The sequence below is a fragment of the Drosophila suzukii genome, chromosome 3 (genome assembly GCF_043229965.1).
Source record: "Drosophila suzukii chromosome 3, CBGP_Dsuzu_IsoJpt1.0, whole genome shotgun sequence".
Lineage (NCBI taxonomy): Eukaryota > Metazoa > Arthropoda > Insecta > Diptera > Drosophilidae > Drosophila > Drosophila suzukii.
Genome location: NC_092082.1, coordinates 66440241 through 66461981, shown reverse-complemented (window position 1 = coordinate 66461981; position 21741 = coordinate 66440241). Strand labels below are relative to the sequence as shown.

The window sequence follows — 21741 nt, the reverse complement described above, 5'->3', positions numbered from 1 at the left end:
ATGACACCTGTCTGTTTGTCTCGCTCGGCTCGCACACACACACATGGGCTTATCACCGGCCACTCTCTTTCGGCAATCGTTCCCTCTCTTTCCAACCTGTGCGCAGCTACGTTTAGAAATCTTTTTTCGGTTTCGGTTTTTTCTGGTTTTGTTTTTAGTAGTGGCATTTGTGTTGGTGTTGCTGTTGCTGTCGGTGTGTTTTTGTTTTTCGTTTCGCCGCTGTTAATTAGTGTGGCCAAATTATGCGCCAAAATTGCCAACGACTGGATGGTCATACGTCATCAACAATAGCCGGACAAACAATTTCCGGTTTCTTGCCACACCATAAAAAAAGCCAATATCAAAAATAACATGCACGAAAATAAAATAATAAAACGAAACTAAAGCAACAAAAACAAACTTGGCCCGGGGGGTTCCGTCATTGCCTCATCCTCGATAGATCCCTCTTCGGTTTTTCTGCTTTATTTTGGTTCTATTTCAGCAATTTGTTTTTGCGGCGACTTATTTTTGTCGCAAGCACGCACACATGCACATGCACACACATTCGCACTTATGCTCGCACACACACAAACGAAAGGCGGGCAGGCAAACTCGATTTAAAAATAAATAAATTACGCACAAATACAAATACATTGGCCAACATTCCTCGGGCCTCGTCAAAAATATAGCATGATTAATACAAAAATGCGCAATTCTTGGCCGTTTTTTTTTTGTTTCGATCTCGCCTGTTGTTTTAACCCCTTCTCCCAATTTTTTATGGCATTTCTCTCTTATTATACAATAATAACGCGAATATAATAAGAGCACAGCAAGTGGGCAGTCCAACGGCAACGCAAATAGCAACAACAAGCGCAGCGGCACGCCAATTAGTGCTTATGCTTTTTAATTAGCAGGCGGACCCATCCCCACATCTCCCCCCTTCCCTCCCCCAAGACCAACTATCCGTAATATCTCCGCCATCCCCAGTTACTTGTGCAATGCTTTCCCTATTTTGCACCACGCTCGGTTTCATTCCAGCACAGTTACAGACCCTCATATTATCATTGTTCTATTCCCGTTGTCGATTAATCCGTGTATCTGGCTTTAATGTCCATAAATCTTCTGCATTCAACTCTAATTCCAAGTTTCTTAATTATAGTGTGTCTTTTAGCTTTATCTCCGACGAAAAACTTGTCTTAAGTGCAGTTTAACTACTGTATATGTATGAATCGACTTACTAAGGCGATATGGAAGTTCTTGCTTGAGAACTTACAATAACACTTATCTTATTCATATGAAATATTTGCCAAGTTACAATACTTTTTTTTGACAAAAGTTAAGGAAAAAGGATGGATACACCATATCCAATGGACTGCGACAAAAACCATTTTAAACTAATTGGTGTTCTTAGGAGATTTTATCTGAAAAGTAGGTTGCCGCCAACAAGAAACTTTATCTGTTGACTTATTTCATAAAACTTTAACTTTCCGTTTTTAAATTAGGATAAAACACATCAATTATTACCAACATATACGGCAAAATTTTATTTGGGTATACATTTCCAAAACTCAAAGTTTGGTCACACTAATAAAGAGTGTCAAATTAATGGAAACAAAATAAAACCAAAAATGCACTGTCATGACTTTTGGACAACCAACGAAATTATGTGGTGCTCAACTTTGTTGTTAATTAAAAACATTAAAATAAGCGTAAACAAGATTTTCCACAATAAAAAATTAAAAACAAAATAAGTTTAACATAAAACCTGGACAAATCAACAGGTGAAAAAGCACACCATTTATTAATAATAACAAAAAAACAATACAAATATGGTTTTTAATTGGAGACGGGCCCAAAATTTGGGGAAGCAAAAAAAGTAAGGAAGCTTGGTTTTAAGGCCTCTTTAATACATTTTCCAGTTTTGGCGATTAACAAATAAGAGTTAAATAAGTTTTTGTATAATGTTTGGAAATAATGGTTGTAAGTTTCAGAAATATATTTTAAAATTTTTGGAATTATGTAAAAAATTGTTTCAGAAATATAAAACAAGAATTAAGTATTATTTTGGAACAAAAATTTTATCCTTTACATTTTATTGAAAATACTTTTGTGGAACACTTTAATGCATAATTTTAAAAACAATCATATTTAAAATTGCAATGGAAAAGAGGATATTTTTTGTGAATCCTATCTGCCTTTCAGTTTTCGAAATACAAAATCTTAGACATTTATTCACATTTAATACTTTTAGGTGCACTTCTTCCCCTCATAGGTTAAGTACAAAATAAACTACGGAAAACTGATATTTATACTTAGATCCAAATCGCATTACAATGTGTCAATGACACTTAATGCTGGATTTACTTAATTGGTAACTTATCTGTACCGCTTTTCAAAGTGCGTGCAACAACAACAACACAGGAACCGGCAGCAATCCAAATTCTTTCATTCCTTTTCCGCCTCTCTTCGCGCAGCCGCTCTCCGCTCGCCAGAGAGGGCGGGTGCGACCGAAAGAGAGGGCGAATAATGCTGGCTGCGCTGCTCATTCACAAAACGGAGACGTAAAGCGGCGAGCGAAGAAGAAGATATGATAGATATGGAACAACAACAAAAGGAACAAGAGAGGCCGGTTGACGAGAGGGGCGGGGTGGGGAGGGGAGAGCAAAAACAACTTGGCATAAATTGCTGCTGCGTAGTAATTTCGTCGAGTATTTTTCTAGTTACGTTTTCACTACTACTTTTCTTTTGCCTTTTCTTTATATTATTATTATTTGTATTTGTTGTTCTCGTTACATACCTCTCTGCAAGGTTGTTGTTGTTGCTGGGCATTGTCGTTGTTGCTTGTCACCTACTTTTTCTTGTATTTTTTATTTTGGTATCGATTTCAAAATAGAACGACGCACTTTCCCAGACGCAGGCGTAATTAAATTTTCTTATGTTTTATTCGCGTGCTTTCTTTTTGCGCCGCAACTTCACAACATGCTGTGTATATACAAAAATACGAGGCGTGTGTGTGTGTGTGTGTGTGCACACGAATTTTATTTATTTATTTACCGTGAATTTCACACACACACCGGGGCACTCCGCACACGCAAATCGCCGCACTTGTATTTCGTGGAATTTCTTCTATTCCAACTCCATGTATTTCACGGTATCTCCCCGTGTTTTCGCACTTTTCATTCACTAACTTTTCCGCCGCGGCATAGTATTAGGCATAGCCAACCGACGATTTTCCGCAGCGCAGAACAATTTCCCGCGACTCGCGTCCGTTATGTTCCAGCGAAAGAGAGGGCGAATTTCCGCGATTTCGTGCGCTCCGCCGAGTTTGTGTCTTGCCGCGCCGAGTTGTTTTTGTTTTTGTTTTTGCCGTGGGGATGTGAAATCATCAAAGTGCCAGTATCGATATTTTTTGAATAAAAATACAAATTTATATCGAGATATTTTTTCATTTGATAACTATCGCTATTTTCTGCGCCGCTGTCACGTAAGTGACAAACGTAAGAGCCACGTAAGTGTCAGTAAGAGGGAGATAGCACCAACGTAAGTGTCCGTAAAAGAGGGAGACAAACAGTCCCACCCGTTAGTGATGTGAAAATATATCACAATATCGATATTTTTGGAATACAAATATATATTTATATCGGAAAAAGACAGACCATGGTATTTTTATTTTCTACATTTCGCATCGGTGTGCCGATGGTCACACTAGCTGATTTTGAATTTGTTTTCCCTTTCTTTTTAACGGAAATTTAAGATACATCGTTTTTAAACGTTTCGTTCTCTTTCGTTCCGCTTTCTCTCGAAGAGCAGAGAGAGATCTTGCATCTCCATTTTTTACTGACACTTACGCTGAGGCTATCCCTTTTTTTTCTGACACTTACGGTGGCTTACGTTTTGCTGACCCTTACGGTGTTTGTGTTGTTGTAAGTTGTAACGAATCACCCCACCTCCCCTTCCACGACTTCCACGAAGTACGAAAATATGAAATAAATAAACCAAATGGACAGAAACAAAAACATCTTCATAGCATCGCATTTTTTGCGTATGGCCGAATTTGTTTTGTTGAAGAATTTTTCCTAAAAACTGAAAAAATTTACTTTTTTCATTTTTGGCTACTTTTAAAGGAAAAACATATGATTTGTTTACACTTTTTCTACCCAAATCTGTTTCAGAAGATAAAAATCCAAAGAGGGCGCAAAAGTGGAAAAATCGTACTTTAATTCAAAAGGAAAACAAATTATTTCCTTGGAAAAGGACTCGATCCATTAGAATTTTAAACTGAATTGAATTTTAAAAGTAAAGTTATTTATTATTAACGGTTATTGGCTTTAGAATATTTTGTCCAGACTTTTGCATTTTACTAAGACTAAGCCAAAAGTCGACTTCCATTATGCGTATGTTTTTTATCCCACCATTTACACTACGCTAAAAAAAATTCAGAAAACGTTTATTTATCTTTTTTTATTTGCACGTCAACCGTTCAACCGTGGATACGGTAATACAGCTAGATGGTTTTGCTTTGCTCTGAATTTGCTCCAGCTGGTGCTGGATTGCCTGCAACTGCTGGGACTCCGGGGTGGGCCCCTTGATGGCATCCAGGAGCACAGCCACTTTCATCGGATCGTCAATTGCTAGGCGCATGAACTCTTTTAAAGTGTCACCTCCGCCGACCCTCCGGCCGCCAGGAGGATGCGGGCCATCTCGCGCACCCTGGTCAGCTCCCGCCGGAGGATCGGCCGATCCACCGTGGCCTCGTCAGCCGCCACCTTATCCACCACCAACGCCGCGAAGGCCCGCCGATTCTCGCGACCGGCTCTGTTCGGTGGGGGAGCTGGAGCTGGAAGTGGGACGTTTAGTGGGTAGGATATCGAATTTGAGATTGGCATGTTATACTCCAAAATACTAATGTATTAGATACAAATATACTTTTTATTTATTATTATTTTATTTATTTATTTTGCTTATTTTATTTGGATTTAAAGATTTAATGGAGTTTAAAATTTATTTTTACCTTTTTTTACATTTTACATATTGAATACATAATTTTATTGTTTATTTTTTAAATTTTTTTTAAGTGTTGATGTTTTTTAATTATTAAATTATTATTTAGTATAGTTAGCAGTGTATACTAATTTATATTCGGTCGGGTAATATAATATTAAGAATATAAAACGTCGTTATTTAATGTGAAAGCTTGATATGTAAATTTGTTGTGTTTAATAATCTATCCTTCCCGCATACATACACATAGGTACACACATCAACTCTGACTTAAAGGTAACAAAATAAAGATTTATTCATTGTTTCAAACTTAATATTTGTTCTCATTGGTTCTTAAACTATTTGTTTTTAATAAAATAAACTTAACTGTAACATAGGATAATAATATAACATAAAAGGGTTTTTTTGTGTTTCAGATACGTTTTCAGTGTGATCATAATAATAGGTACACTTCATGTGTTGGTAAGAAAAAAAATTTTAATTTCCATATTGTATTATTTTTATAGGTAAATTAGTATTTCCTTACTTAGTATCCAGTGTATCCACTTCTATTTTTGGCCACTACTGATATTCTTTTTGGCATACTTTTAATAAGAGCCTGGCAGGTCTCTACTGGTGTCTCATACCACAGTTTTTGGACACCTTCCCATAATTTTTGTTTATTTGAAAATGAATGCTTCGCCAATTTTTTTGAAAGTCTCCCAACTTTTTTTTAAGGGGGTTAAAGTCGGGGGATTGGCTTGGCCACTTCAGAACGTCAACTTTTTGGTCCTCGAAAAATTTAGATAACAGCCTTGATGTGTGTTTTGGATCATTATCTTGCTGAAATACCCAACGTAATGGCATATTTTCCTCTGCATACGGTACCATAACTGTTTCCAATATGGGTTTGTACTCTTCAGCATTCATTTTGTTCGTAGTCTGATAAATTGGACCTACGCCGTACCAGGAGAAGCAACCCCATACCATTATATTGCCACTTTGACTGTTTTTTTTTGTAAACCGTTGATGGAATTCCTTTCCGTTAGGGCGTCGAACATTCCTTTCACAGTCATTTCCAAACAAATTAATCTTGGTTTCATCGCTCAATAATATGTTTCTCTATTTTTTCTCCCCGGTGCATCCTACCCAGTCATTGTGCTCCCTTGCAAAAGTTTGCCTCATGGTGATATTTTTTTTGCGCATAAGTGGGACTTTTCTGGAAATTCTTTCTGCTAGGTTGGCATCTTGTAGTCGTCTTCGGATAGTTGGAGCACTAACTGAATTCCCAATTTGGGCTGCAATAGCCTTCGATGACTTAAATGGGTCCTTTTTGCTCAAAGTTACTATGTAGTGGTCAAGGGTTTTTGTTGTTTTTAGTGGCCTTCCACGGGTTTCCTGTCTTGGTTTTCTTTCTAATGCATTTTTAACTAAATTATGAGACCTGTTCATTATTTTGGCGATGGCTCGTAAAGATTTGCCTTCTTTTTTCAGACTAAGAACCAATCGAGTTTCTTCTTTAGTACAACGAGAATTTCGACACATTTTTTCTAAAAAAAAATAATTATTTAATTCTCGGTATTGACAGGAGCTATACTCAATTTACCTTTAGTTACCAAAAGATCGCTGATTACAAAATAATTCACTCGATACTTGTGAGAAACGGAGACTGTACCTATCAGGCGGAATGTGTGGTGGACTCGCAATTAATAGAAAAGCTTTGATATACGGGGCAGCCCCTCTTTCAACTCTTTGTCACAGTTTGGCCAGTCATAAAAGTACCAAAAAACCATTTATAACTAAAAAAAATCCGGAGTGTACCTATTAATATGATCAGGTGTGTATTTCGGGGTTTGTTGTTTTTTTTTAATCAAATGATTTTTTTGTAGGAAAATTTGCATATTAAGTTTACAAAAATTGTGGTAGTGCGGTTAAACAATAAAAGTGAAAGGTGCAGAATGTAGATAAAAAGGGTAAGCATCAGTCAAAGATTATATTTATTTTTAAGTAGGTAGCTAAGTGAACCAGGCCTTGTTTAGAATAACTAAAATTGTTATACCCGTTTCTCGTAAATTAAAATGGTGCACCAGATTTGTCGGAAAGTAAATGGAAGCGTTTCCATAATGTATATATATTCTTAATCAGGATTACTAGGGAGTCGAAGTCCGTCTGTCTGTTTGTCCATCCGAATCTCGTAAACTACACTGGTCGGCATAAGTGACTCTTTGAAGGTGACAATTTCTATGAAAAAAAGAAAAATATGGCTTAAGTGCATGTTTCTAAGCACTTTCAAAAAATCATAAAAACTGATTTTTAAAAATTTGTTTTTGCAGTTATTATTATTTTTGTTTGAAGAAACTTATTGCATAAAAAATTTTAACTTTTCAAGACGAGGAAAATAGTTTAAAAAGAAGATTTTTACATAAATTTGTCAATTTCAATAAGTACTGAATGGGTTAAGAAATGTATTCTATCACTCAAACGGCATTTAAATTACCTTTTCATTGATGCCAAAGTTTACAAAAAGTAAGCTCAAATTATGAGTATATTTGACTTTTGTTTTGTCAAAATACTTATGCCGACCAGTGTATAACCTAGAAAGTTGGGATTTGGCATGCTGATTCTTGAGGCTCTGGGACAGCGCAAGTTTATTTCAGCAAAGACGCCACGCCCACTCTAACATTTTTAAATATTTTTGAAAAACGAACTTTGTTTTGATTACCTGTGTCCATCTACATGCTAAAAATTGTTCAATTCTGACCATTAAATGGTCATAACTAATCTGAAGTCGCTATCTGATAGTCGATGGGAAATCGACTATAGCGTTTCTCTGTTGTTTTTTATTGTACTTTTATAAATTTTTAATATTATTAACTTTTATATTTTATAACTTCTTTTTTTCAGAACTTGCATTGTTGAAAACTGCGAAGGCCATAAGCAAGCCAATTTAAGAAAAAAAAAGAGTAACGGCTAGATCGTTGGCCTGTAGAAGGCACTTTAAGCCAGTATGTTTCCTAGGCAATAAGCTGAAGAAATGTAGTATTCCTACTGAAGAGCTAGGGTTTGACCCTATTTATCTCTCAGTTGAACAGAGTAAAATTAGTAATTATGGGGTTGGGTTGTATGGAAGGGAAATAATTTCAAAAGGCAATGATTCTGATGCTGAAATATTGCAACAAAAAAACAAACCTAAAATAATGCAAAATATTGGTCACGTAGCTGAAACAATGCAATATGACGAAAATGAAGCTGAGATTATGCGAAATATAGGTCACGAAGCTCAAATAATGCATTATGACCAAAATGAAAATATTTTTGTAGAAAAGTTTGAAATACCCAACATAAAAAAGGATAATTCACTAAAAAATGAAAATATTAGGCTAAAAAAAGAAAATTCAGTTTTAAAGAAACAGATGCAGTTCTGGAAAATCAGGTCAAGACGTCTTGGCCTAGAGAATGCTTCTATTAAAAGAGTATTTGCCAAGAACATTGCCTGTAGAAGAAAAACGAAAGATGAAATCGAAGAAATGCTTACGAAATGTAAAGCATTTCAAGAAGCCCTCAGTCACAAAATAGCATTACTAAAATTTAAAATTAATAAATTTAACGAGCAAAAATTCTCCGGAAATGAAACAAAAAATGAGTTGCCATTCAATGATCTAACTCCAGGCTTGAAGGCACCAATTTTATTCGGCTGAAAAGTTTAGCAAGCAGCCTATTGATATTTGATGAATCCTTTTTAAAGACTGAAATCGAGATCTGTATTCCACTCTAGCTACTGGCTATTTTGCATTTATGGCACGTGGGTTGTGTTCCGACTTCAAGGCCCGGGTAGGCGTAGCATTTGTCGGAAGACACATCCATTGGAGAATAATTGCCGGTTTGCTAGAAAGAGCACTCGAGGTCTGCCAAAAAGCTGAACTAAATGTGCGTGCTATTGTCTGTGATCAAAATCGCAGCAACTTTAAAGCACTTAGAATGGCTAAGGATAACGATGATCAATATCGATTGACATCTCGATTAAATATTATTCATGACGAGGTATATCTGTTTAGAAATATACGAAAAAATGTAGAGCTTTACGACTTCCAATTTGGCACAAACATTATGTTCTGGGATATTATTGAACAGTTTAATATGGACGATGAGAGGCGTACTACTCGGTTGGCTCCGAATCTTAATTGTTCGTTGCGTTTCACAGAAGAAAACCTTTACTCGGCGAATATTGATCCGCATGTATTTACTAAGGCGGTTAGTAGTGACATACAAATTACTGCTGATAGTAAATTTAATAATGTTTTGATGGCAAAAAATACTGCCATATTTATACAAAAAATGAGTGAGGGCTTTAATTTATTAGAGCAGGGAAGTTTTTCGGCTGATGAGGAAGTTAGTGTAGGGTTAAGTAATTTCCAAACCTATTTAAAAGAAATAAAAGTTCTCCCGCACAATCGCTGGAATCTAACATTTAATCGCGCCAATGCGGTGGAAAAGGGAAACTGGTTTTGGGAGAGAGAAGCGCCCTCTAGAGAATGCGAGCGGCGAAAAGTATTCCAATCGCACTCTGATGTCCTGGATTTGGCGAAATTTCTGCGTGTTTAAGGATGTTTAAACTCAAAATGACGACATCCATTGAAATAAAAATATTCCGAAAAACTAATTAAGATTTCTTATTTTGTGCGATATTATGAATTTCATTCTAAATATTGTTTTCATATCAGCGCAAATATGATCGCAGCATAGAGTAATAATGTATAGAGACGTCATTTCCTGTGCCGCTCTCTTTGGAGATTTTGCCAATGATGCCACCTAGGCGAAAAATGAAAATTTTCCTTTTTTTCAAATGTTCGATTCGAACCTTCACTTTTTTCCCATGTTGAATTTTTGCAACTGCACTGCTCGCTCTTATTGAAAATTTGTTGGCTTATGATAAATGTGGGAGAGCAAGCTATATAGCTATATTGCTTGTCTTTTTGTTTTTGCCTTGAAAGCAAGGCCGCGGTCCTCTGGGTAGAAATTTAAAATCTACTGGGCAGAAATTCAAAATCCACATGGGCCCTTATAACAAAGCCCACATGGGCACGGATTCAAAATCCACATGGGCAAAAATTACAAAGTCCGCGGATTCAATTTCTGTAGGAGATGGAATGAAAGTCAACATGAGAGATCTGGACTAAATTATAATTTAACATTCGATCCAGACTTTTGGTAATTCATATTTTAATTATTATAATATAAAACAAGCAATATTAATAAATAATAAGGATAAGGAGATTTATGTAAGTAAATGTAATTTTAATATTTCTTATAGATATAATAATTTTTATACATTTTAGGCAATATGTACCCTTATGTACCAGCAGCTTATCCGCCGGGGTACCCCGTACCAGGCACAGTACCCGGCATCTTACGCCACGCAGCCTTAAGACTACTATCCCCCGCCCCTGCTCCCTCCTGCCACTGTGCCGTACTACTACCCGTACGGACACCCGTAACAGCGGTGGGACGCAGGTGGGGGTAACGGGCGCCGCCGGCTCCCCCACTGTTCAACAAGAGCTCACAGGCGCAACAACAATGCTGCAGCAGGACCTGCAGCTGGGCCACCTGGAGAGGATAAATCTGAAAAACTAAAAATTATATAATAATATAATATACTATAATATAATGGACTATATCTTAGCTGTTGTTCTGCAAAGTCTTGATGGCCTTTGCCCTCGTCGTGTTGGCTGCCTGATGACCAGCTCATTGATCGCAAAACTTCAAGACATCTTATGCAAAATAGAATATTGTGCAATCACGACTGACGGATGGACATCAAAAGCGAACACTAATTATTTGACAATAACCTGCCACTTCATTAGTGATTTTGAGCTTAAGTCGGTGGTTTTGTCAACCATGCCTCTTGTCAATGAACATAATCACACCGAGCAAAATATTGCACACACTTTGGAGCTCGCGTTGAATGAATGACATATTTTTAATAAAGTGGTTGCTATAGTCACGGACAACGCAGCTACAATGCTAAATGCGTGCAAACTTGAGCTGAGCTAAATATCATCTATGACACAAAATCGGATGAATTCTATCAAGACTAGAATTGTCATAAGTTAAAAAGAACTACATATTTTACAGATTAAGTAATACAATTTTTGAAACTGTAGGTCATCTTATATAAAATAGACAGGAGGTATAAGGAAGGCCTTTGTTAATTTGTTTTTACTCTGTGCTTATTAGGAATGTCGGAAATATATCAAAATATCGATATTTTTCTCTTAAAAAAAAAATATTATCATCGCGATATTTTTTGGGCAAAAAAAGACGATTTTGACGATATTTTTGTATGATATTTCCGATTTTTTATGTTTGGTCAGAAAGCCAGAAAGCAAAGTGAGAAGTGTATGTGAAAATGAGTGCGGCAAAAGATTTTTGTACAGAATCAAATGCTACTTCTGCGAAATGCACACAGAAATGCTCTCAGTGGAGGAGCTTAATATTTGTCGCGATTTTTGCCATGTTCTCCGCTTTTAAAGAAGCCGATGATAATGTGAGCGGCGATTCTTACGTGACCGTCAGCTTAGTGATTCCTATGATTTCTATGATTAATACAAAATTAAAAGAAGCTAATATGGATACCGCTGAGGGCATTCTAACAAAATATACCCTTCTACAAATATCACAAAAGCGATTGAGTGGTTTGCTGCAGAATAACATACTCATGAAAGCCACATAGCTTGATCCTCGATTTAAAAAAATGTATTTCGATATGCCTCTTCACGTAAAAAATGTCACTGATGAAATCAAAAAGCAGATGGTTGAAAAAAAGCAATCAGAAATACTGCCTTCGTCTGTAGGAGAAATGGATTGCAAAAAAATCAACTATGCCCATGCTAGCGAAGGTGGCGTTAAGTAGCCTGATCACGCCTGGTAGTTCGGTTTCATCGGAACGGTTGGCTTCTGCCATAAAGTGTGTTGTTTGTGACTCCCGTAGTCGTATGACATACCAGCATGTAAGTGTTTTTCTTAAATCATTAAAAACAGATTTGTTTGCGAATTATTTAAAAACAAGTACAAATGTATGTAATTTCATGAATTATATTTAAAAACAATAAGTTCAAATGTATTTAATCAGTATCTTTATAAATAAAATTGAAAACAATGGGCTGTGCCATATCCCTAATAATTTTGTTATTTTATTTATTTATTTATCTAATGCTAACAAATAGTATTAAACTAAGCGCTAACAGTGTTTTTTTTTTTGGAGCCATAGCAGCTTAGGCCTTCGGCTCGGGGCTTAAGTTGTGGGTTTACATATTTACAAGATTATACTATTTATGGGATCCTTAGATTCTAATTGTATTTACATTGATGTTTATTTATATTTTGTGCATTATTTTTGAACTTTTTAGGAACTTTATGATGTTGTGGGAGTTTAAGGGATTGGCTATTATTTTCTTATTATTTTTTATAAAGGACCTATAAAAGACCCAAATTTACAGCAACAGGACACCATTGTTGAAATTTAGCTTAACATTAAAAAATATCAAAAAAATTCGATATATCGATACTTTTCTATGAAATTTCTTAATATCATCGTGTGATATTTTTCAAACAGCAAATATCATCGATACGATATTTTTTCAAAATCCAACAACCCTAGTGCTCATACTCCTCCGATTGGGGAATGAGCAAGCCTGTTGCGCAGTGTCTTGCATAAAAGTGTGACCACGGCCGGCCGCATGCCATTTTTAGTACATATATTTGTTTGTTTAGTATATTTTTTCCGATACCGATATAGTTCGAATTTTGCAACACTACCTTAAGGCCATCTTTACACTGGACTTTTATGGTGTTCAGACTGAGCATAGAGTAAATAAATAAATATTATATTCTGGACGCACTCTTTTTCAATGCACCTGGAACATAGGGATCTCAGATTTAGATTCCTTGATTCCTTGAGCGCAGCGCATGTTTGTCACCCGAATATGCCACGCCCACTCTAACGCCCACAAAGCGACCAAATCTGTGGCGCCCACAATTTTCATGCTGATAAAAAACTGAAATGTATTAGTCTCGTCAATACCTATCGATTGACCCACATAACCATATTGCTGTTCAGGGGGGTGGGGTTTTTGCCGGAGACTTTTTGTGGATGATCTTGATGCCTGATCCTGTGCCACAGAATGAGCGGCTCGAAAGCGCTACACTGAAAATTGATCACGGTTTTCTCGAGCACATAAGAATACTACAGAATACTACTACTCAGGCACCCTGCCGACACAAACTGCACACAAAGCTCAAGAATCTACATGGCGAGTCCCAACTTTCTAGCTTTTTTAATTTCCGAGATCTCAGAACTCACACGGACGGACGGACATGGCTAGATCGACTCGGCTAGTGATCCTGATCAATAATATATACACTTCATAGGGGAAGGGTTTCCGACCCTTCTACCTGTTACATACTTTCCGACGAATCTAATGTATCCCTTAACTCAACGAGTAACGGGTAAAATTATAAAAAAGGTGCGTCTTAAAAAATCGTATATTAAAAATAAATATAAGAATCTATATTTTTAGACAGTCATCAAAACTTTTAGTTAGTTAGTTTTGGTCTTTATAATATATCCACAGTTCTTTGTCGTCTTGGCGTTCATTGATGGACAGACTCAAATACTCTTCGTCGATAAAATTTTTCTAAAACAATGCGACCATTCTATTATTCAGAATAGTCAAACCTGATCAGTATTCTTACCGGTTCAATATAAACTTGACTGACGAAACAGCTTAACTTCAATGGACTCCGGAGTTTTGGATCTCTGACTAATTTTAATGCTTCAATTGTTCGCTCCACGAAATCAGCACTGATAAGCTGCACTCGAGAATTAAAATGCAAATCTATGAACTGGATTTGCGAGCATTCTTGAAAAGAGAGCACAAGGTGATCAGATATTTCCATGAATTTTGGATAAGACTTGATTTCCAAGCATTCAAGACGACTGAGGTTTTTAATAAGGGAAAAGCTTAGCGCATCCCGAATTCCACACCTAAGTTTTTTCAATGATGCAATTTGCGTAATTCTTGTGACCTCTTCAAAGTCCAAATACCGGTGGGTGATAACCAGATCCTCTAGTGTGTGAGTTAAGCCAGCGGGCAATGGCTCAAATATATATTTCACAGAGTACTCATCATTTGGCAATTCGATAAACAATCTTTGACGATCCAAGTGCTGAGCCACTCCTTTGAGGTTTTTAAAATATGATAACATAAGATCTCGGGAAATGTGGTCTGGTATGCGAGACATTAAATTTTCTTCCTGCTCAACTTTTTCAGAATCTCTCTTGGGAAAATTTCTGCGCCCAATTATAAGTGATGTTAATTCAAAAAGCCGAACAAGGCCTCTGATATCAATTAATTTTTGAAATCTGTAAATAAGCTTCTGCAATGATTTAATTTTTGAAAACTCATCGGCTTCATATTGAACAATTGGCGCACCTTTGACGACCAATCTCTGTAAAGTGGATCCGCTTGCCAGACCCAACATTCTGAAAAGTTCCACAAGGGGTGTGCAACCTTGTTCATTTGAAATGATCAGTTCTTTAATACAAATTTGTTGTGACCCAATCTCGAATGCAACTGTCCCCTCTGCAAGCAAACGATCAGGGACTTTAAAATCATTCAGAGAAAGTTTCCTGAGAAGGCTTTTCATAACATTTTCTTGATTGAGGCCAACAATTAAGTAAGTCAGTTCTGGTAGCCCAGACAGCATTTCGAGGTCCTTAGGATCAGAGAAACCGCATTTTAGAGTCCTCAGAGATTTGATGGCAGTCACTTTTTTTAACTCCATAGGTTTAAGTTTCAGAACGCTTGATTTAGCTTCATCCCTATTTGTCTCCATTATCAGTTCTTGAAGAGACAGATTTTGCCTTGAAGCTAATTTAGCCATAAAGTATTGAAATGATCTTCCTTCATTATCACCCAAAATTCGCACAGACCTTAAATTATTAAGGCTTGCCAGTGGGCCGATATCATTGGAGTCAGTAGAAAATGCGTTAGAAAGTGTTAATTGGCCAGTTTTACTGTCAAAGCTTATTTCCTTTTTCTGATCACTGATGGTTAGCTCTTCCCGAGTGGAATCAAAAATGTCGACCATGTTCTCTGGAAATTTGTTATCAAAGGAATCCCCAATATCGATATGGTTTAAATGTGCCAAATGCTGAAAGCTGCGTGGGTCGTCTACTTTGCCATGAAATTTCCTAAGAGATTTAATATTAATTAGTTCCAGTGTCTCACTAAAATCAAGAGATCCGCCGTCAACTTCGAGTTTTTTAATATGATTATTGGTCCTCATAGATAGGGCATTGAAAAATGTTTTTAAGTTGCCGCGCTTATAGGTTATTTTAATGTTTTCTAACCATTCTAAACTGGCTAGGGGAACCAGCAGGGTCTCATCTGAGTACGTCTCGAAAATACTCATTTGAAGAACAATAAACCTTAGTTTACGATTACACTTTATCAAAATGTCTCTTGTGGAAAGACTCATTGTATTTTCCGAGGACTGTAAGACTTTAAGAACACCAGGAGAAGTTTCATGGAAGTTTTGCATAGAAGTAATTTCAAGCCTTGCAAGGTATTCTTTAGCTAGGTCTGAGAATTTATTGATGTCCTGAGCGTAGAGAAAGGCACACTGCACCACTTTCAAAGATTTTATTCGTACCAATTCTGCAGCTTCCAAGGAATCGATCGCTCCATTTAGGAGCCGAAAATGTTGGAGAGATGGCACTTCCCTTGAAGCTAGAGCGGCAAATAGGGACTGTAGCGAACCGTTGGTTGGTTTTGTGGTAATTGTTAACTCTTCAAGTGCGAAAAGATTGTGTAGAAGATGTATGTTGCCGGTGTCGGAAAATCCACAAACTAATTTTTTCAAGGACCTACAATTAGACAGTGCTGCAATTTCCTGCACTTTAATCACCGGAGTAATTTGGGGTCTCAACTTCCAGCCCCTTTCTAGTAGTTTTCTAAACACTTCTGTAAATGGATTCATAGTGTTTATTATCAAAGTAGGTACCTTAACCAATTCAAGCTTTTTAAATATTTCAACAAGAGTACCTTGTTCATAACTACCGTTTATTTCGAGGCATCTTAAATGTGGCAAAGTGAGCAACGACCCATAATCCGAAACACTAACTTGGTTCAGAACAAGGCGCAGATTCCCCTTTGGGTTATACTCCATTAGACAGTCTTTTGAAAGTATTTTCCTTTTCCACTGAGACTCCCTTAGAATCCTATATATTTGTTCCGAAATACTTATAAACGTATGCTCTGAAAGAACCTCTAGAATGTTCAGGTAAATCATTCTTGAAATAGGCTCAATACTTTGGGGGTCCTTAAATCCACATCTTAAGTTGTTTACCAACTTAACCTGAGCTAAAGCCGTGGTTTCGTCAAAGTTTAAAACAGCATTATCTATGGATAACTTTCTGAGCAGCATGGGCTCCTTTCTGGCCAGCGCTATAAGAAGGCGCTGTAAAGTACCCGGTTCGTGCTCTCCGTCAATCCTTAACTGTTCCAGTCTTTGCATTTTTGCTAATGGGGCGTATTCTGAGGCATCACCGTCTAACTTCATCTTAAAATCAAAGCGAATCACCTGATTACAATAGTGTGCAATATCGGCTAACCGTCGACCCATCATTTCGCTATTCAAAACGGTTAGATCTCTCAAGTTTTGGTTATTGCAGCAGCATCTACATAACTCTTCAATGTCCACTCTCGCATTTAAAAAGAGCTTTTCGAGGTTTCCAAATCCCGTAAGGTCTTCGATGGTGTACACTAGATAGGCGAAATATACAAGATTTTGTTCGTTGGAATATAATAATAATATAATATATATAATATAATACAAGACACCAGTCATGTTAGGTGTTTTATAAGTATTATCAATATCTAAGCGATAGTTGTAACTTGTATCAAATAACAGCCGTGCTTATCCTGATAAACAACCTTAATTTATATTTTGTATACCATTGGCTCACCAGAAATATGCATTCTTAAAGCTTTCAAACTTTTTTTTTTCCTCAGTTGATTCATCACGGATGCAAATACCTCCATGTGCTCACTGTGGTAATTTTCTGGAGTGTATCTCAACTCGACACTGGTCAAAATGTCATTCTCTTCAATGGCAAGGTATACGGATTTCCAATATATGTTCTTTGCCTTCGCTGGGAAGCTCTTAAGACGTGTGTAGAGCTCAGAGAAGTCGATAGTTAAGCTTGCCGCAGAGCTCAAATAGAGTAAGAAAAAACTTTTGTAAAAGTCCTTGTCCCACTCATAAAACAGTTCTCCAAACGGCTTGCAGCAATGAATAAAATTAATTAAGTCAACATATTTTAATTCTTCCGGTGTATTTGTTTTATCGCAATTGTTTTTAATTTGTTTGAATAATTCATAGTAGCAAAAGTGGTTCAAATCCAATATCGATATATGACCCATTCTTTTGTGTACACTCTTAAGTGAGTATCTCTCATAATATGCACTTTAAATATTGAGTTTTTTTTTGTTTTTAACAGCACAAAAATTTGTAGCGTTCCAGTCGTAAGCGAGTTTTAAGTAAGACTGAAGAGAAAATTGTCAAAATGAGCTTTTATAAGTAGAGATTTTGCAAACGGCTCTCTGAAAATTAATGTCGCGTTATCAGCTTATAGATATAATAAAATGGCTCTCTTTTCTTTAGAGATCTTTTGATTCTAATTCTCTTAAGCGTAAAATAGCATTTAATAATAAAGCAATAGTCAAAATTATTAAATAATAAAACATTTGGTTAGAAGGACTTACTTCAAAAATGCAATGAGTTATTCTCCTTAAGAACTTCTGTAAACTGAAACCGAAAATTCAAAAATTCCTCAAAAACCCACTTAAGTATATTAGGGTAGGAAATTTGACGATTTTCCCCCCCTCTTCTTACCCAATGTATCTGTGATTTACGATGAAAGGTGTACCCTTTCGCGATTTATTCAATAATAACGTCTCAAACAGATGTTTTAAGCAGTGGACGTCAGGTGGCAAATTGATAACCTTCCATTTACAATCAAAATGGTGAGTACCACCTTCTAAATCATTAAATCAAAAAGGTGTATGAAAATTAATATTAATAATTCATTTATCGCCTCAGTATTTTAGAAATTAGCAGGTCTGTCCTATGACCAGAGTTTCAGCCTCTGGCATGGTCACGTAGGCCATTCAGGACATCGACTCTGTAGACCAGTTTTCCCAAGGACTATATTTTTAAGATTTCTTTAGCCTCATCCCGTTTGTAAAACACTATGCTGGAATATAGCTCCTCCTTTAGCTGTTTTAGGGTTGAACAAACACTGGAGTTCAACTTTCTGAAGAGGCCCACTAGGAATCCCACTTAATAAAAGGTGGAAGTCCACCAAGAAGATCAACATTTCCAGCACCGGAGGACCCGCAAATCATTTAACTGTTTTTTTAATGAGTGATTTTTATGTAATATTGTTCGGATCTTAACTATTGTTTGTTATTATTTGTTAACAGCGTTGATAAGCGGCACCCACATGACAGCCAGAAGAGACCCAATCACCGACATTATCTCTTATTGTTATGAAATTCTCCAGACAGTACTCTTTACTTTTGCACAGATTGTCCGTTTGTCTAGTAATATACTCTCACTTATAATGTATGAAACAGGAGACCCCTGAAAAACAGGACCACATCCTGATGACATGCCATCTTCGAGTGTTGCCGCAAGGAGCAAAGCATCAACGATGGCAGAGGCGGTCAAGGAAGAAACAACGGAGGAGAGTGCCATACACATCGATCCTGAAGCTAACATGTTCGTCATCTCGTTGTATGAAAAACATGTTAGCTACAGGATCGATATATACATTACTTTCATCAGTTAATATTTGCTTTTTGACCGGCATTGCCATCGCCGATGTTTTGATCATTGCAGCAGCAGCCGAGGATTGCAGTCATCCAGGATGTGTTTCTCTTTCACAGGGATCTTTTGTTTTTTACATTTTAAAAGAAAGTATATTACTTTATAGTACTCTCATCCGTGGTCATAAAGGTTATCGGCTCTGCCATCGCCGATGTTTTTATCCCTGCAGCAGCACTCGTGGATGGCATGTCATCCAGGATGAAATTCGGTTACATGACCAATATGTAAGCTACAGGATCGATGTGTATAGTACTCTCATTCATTATTTTCTTCTTGACATCGCCGATGTCCTTCTTTACCGGCCAATCAATCGCCGAGGTTAAATCCTTGTGATCCAGGATGAAATCCGATTGCAAGGGAAACTTGTTAGCTTCTGGATTGAACTGCACAGTACTATATTCCGTTGTTTCCTCCTTCATGGATGTCTGTATCGCCGATGATTTGGTCCCTGCAGCAGCACTCGTGGATGGCATGTTGTGCATGGTTATGTTTCACAGGACTCTTCTGATTCCTACATTATAAAAGAAATTGTATTACTACATAGTATTCTCATCCGTTATTTCCACCTTTACCGGTTCTGCGATCGCCGAATTCGTGTTTGTCATGTCATCCAGGATGAAATCCGGTTGCATGACAACGTGTTAGCTACAGGATCAATGTGCACAGTACTCTAATCCGCTATTTCCTTCTTGACTGCCTCTGCCTTTGCCAATTTCTTGATCCTTGCAGCAGCATGTCATTTATGATGTTTCTGTTTCACTGGACTCTGCTGCTTCCGACATTATGAAAGAAAGAGCATTACTTAGAAAGCAGAAACAATGTGTGCAAAAAAAACAAGGAAGAACGCTATAGTCGAGTACCTCGACTATCAGATACCCGTTACTCAGCTAAATGGAGATATGCAAGCAGCAAAGCGAGATTTAAATGCGCCACCTACCGGCGGTATACAGATTAAAGCGTTATGGGCGTTAGGTATCGATAGGTATCGACGAGACCAATACATTTCAGTTAACATTTTTTATCTAGCATGAAAATTGTGGGCGTCACAGGTTTTTGCGGTTTGTAGGCGTTAAAGTGGGCGTGGCAAACTTTTTTTTGAGTCAATCGATAGGTATTGATGAGAACAATACATTTCAGTTAAAATTTTTATTCTAGCATCAAAACTGTACGAGCCACAGTTTTCGGCGGTTTGTGGGCGTTGGAGTGGGCGTGGCACATTGCCGAAACAAACTTGCGCTGCGTAAGAAGCTCAGGAATCTGCACTCCAAATCTCAAAAGCCTAGCTCCCATAGTTTCCGAGATCTCAGCGTTCATCCGGACGGACAGACAGACGGACAGACAGACAGACGGACAGACGGACATGGCTAGATCGACTCGGCTAGTGATTCTGATCAAGAATATATATACTTTGTGGGGTCGGAAACGCTTCCTTCTGCCTGTTACATACTTTCCGACGAATCTAGTATACCCTTTTACTCTACGAGTAACGGGTATAAAAATACTTGAACTAAAAAAAAGAGTACGAAAACACTTCAGGAAATCTTACATTTCTCGGACAGTTTTTTGGTTTTTTTTTTTTGCTAAGGAATTTTTGGTTTTCTTGAGCGTCAATGTGGGACCGAATTCAGAGTCGTACTGCCTGCCAAGTATTTTTCGGCTCGATAAAATAACAGCTGGTTTCACAAAGCCTACTAAAATGAAATTTTCTAATATCAAGCATAAACAAGACCTAAACAGCTGATGCAATAACACTAGTTTACAGGAAAAATTCTCCAAGTATTGATCTAAGATTCTAGATAAAATTCTATAAATTCCATCCTTCGACGTACAATGGTGGTTAGTATCTTAAAAATTCGGAAAAAGACGACTCTAAATGGATGTACAAAATTTTGGGGCTCATATTTTTCCTTGTATTTTTGGAGACCTTTGGAGACAAATAAAAGTCTTTTGAATGTATCTCGAAAACAGCACATAATAGAGATACCACATTTTTTAATGCACAGTAAGTTCAAATATCTTTACAATTGATATTAATCACTGCTTTACATAGTCAAACATAATAAATAAATAAGTGATTTTTACAGAAAGCATTTGTAAACCTTGTTGCATATATTAAAATAATTAAATCAAAGTGAATTCTATTTGCAAATATATTACACATATTAAAGACCTTAAATATACATTCATTTAAATAAAAGTCCCTGTCATACTTCTAGTTAAGACTTTTATTTTTTAAAGTCTTTGTTAACAGCTATAAGAGACTTTTGTAAGTAGAAGTCAAACGTAACTGTTATTTGTGAATTTTATAGTAAAAATAATAAATGAAAGTTATTTGTGACTTTAAAAAAAAACAAGGAAGAACGCTATAGTCGAGTACCTCGACTATCAGATACCCGTTACTCAGCTATATGGAGATATGCAAGCAGCAAAGCGAGATTAAAATGCGCCACCTACCGGCGGTATACAGATTTAAGCGTTATGGGCGTTAGAGTGGGCGTGGCAATTTTTTTTTGGATCAATCGATAGGTATCGACGAGACCAATACATTTCAGTTAAAATTTTTTATCTAGCATGAAAATTGTGGGCGTCACAGGTTTTCGCGGTTTGTGGGCGTTAAAGTGGGCGTGGCAAACTTTTTTTTGGGTCAATCGATAGGTATTGATGAGAACAATACACTTCAGTTAAAATTTTTATTCTAGCATCAAAACTGTAGGAGCCACAGTTTTGGGCGGTTTGTGGGCGTTAGAGTGGGCGTGGCACTGTGCCGAAACAAACTTGCGCTGCGTAAGAAGCTCAGGAATCTTTACGCCAAATCTCAATAGCCTAGCT

At 36.9% G+C, this 21741-nt stretch overlaps 1 protein-coding gene and 1 long non-coding RNA gene across 2 annotated transcripts in view; both read right to left on the bottom strand.

The window, feature by feature from the left end:
- Positions 1–3337, bottom strand: part of InR (Insulin-like receptor) — a 53581-nt gene extending 50244 nt beyond the window's left edge. The window contains exon 1 of the mRNA XM_036816633.3: positions 2777–3337. The gene's annotated coding sequence lies outside the window, so the exon portion shown is untranslated. The remainder of the gene's footprint in view (positions 1–2776) is intronic.
- An 8243-nt stretch (positions 3338–11580) lies between these two features.
- LOC118878070 (uncharacterized) lies at positions 11581–17551 on the bottom strand. The gene is made up of 3 exons (XR_010654355.2): positions 16988–17551; positions 13711–16784; positions 11581–13652 (listed from the first exon to the last, which is right to left on the bottom strand). It is a non-coding gene; the product is annotated as an uncharacterized lncRNA (long non-coding RNA).
- Positions 17552–21741: the final 4190 nt, after the last annotated feature.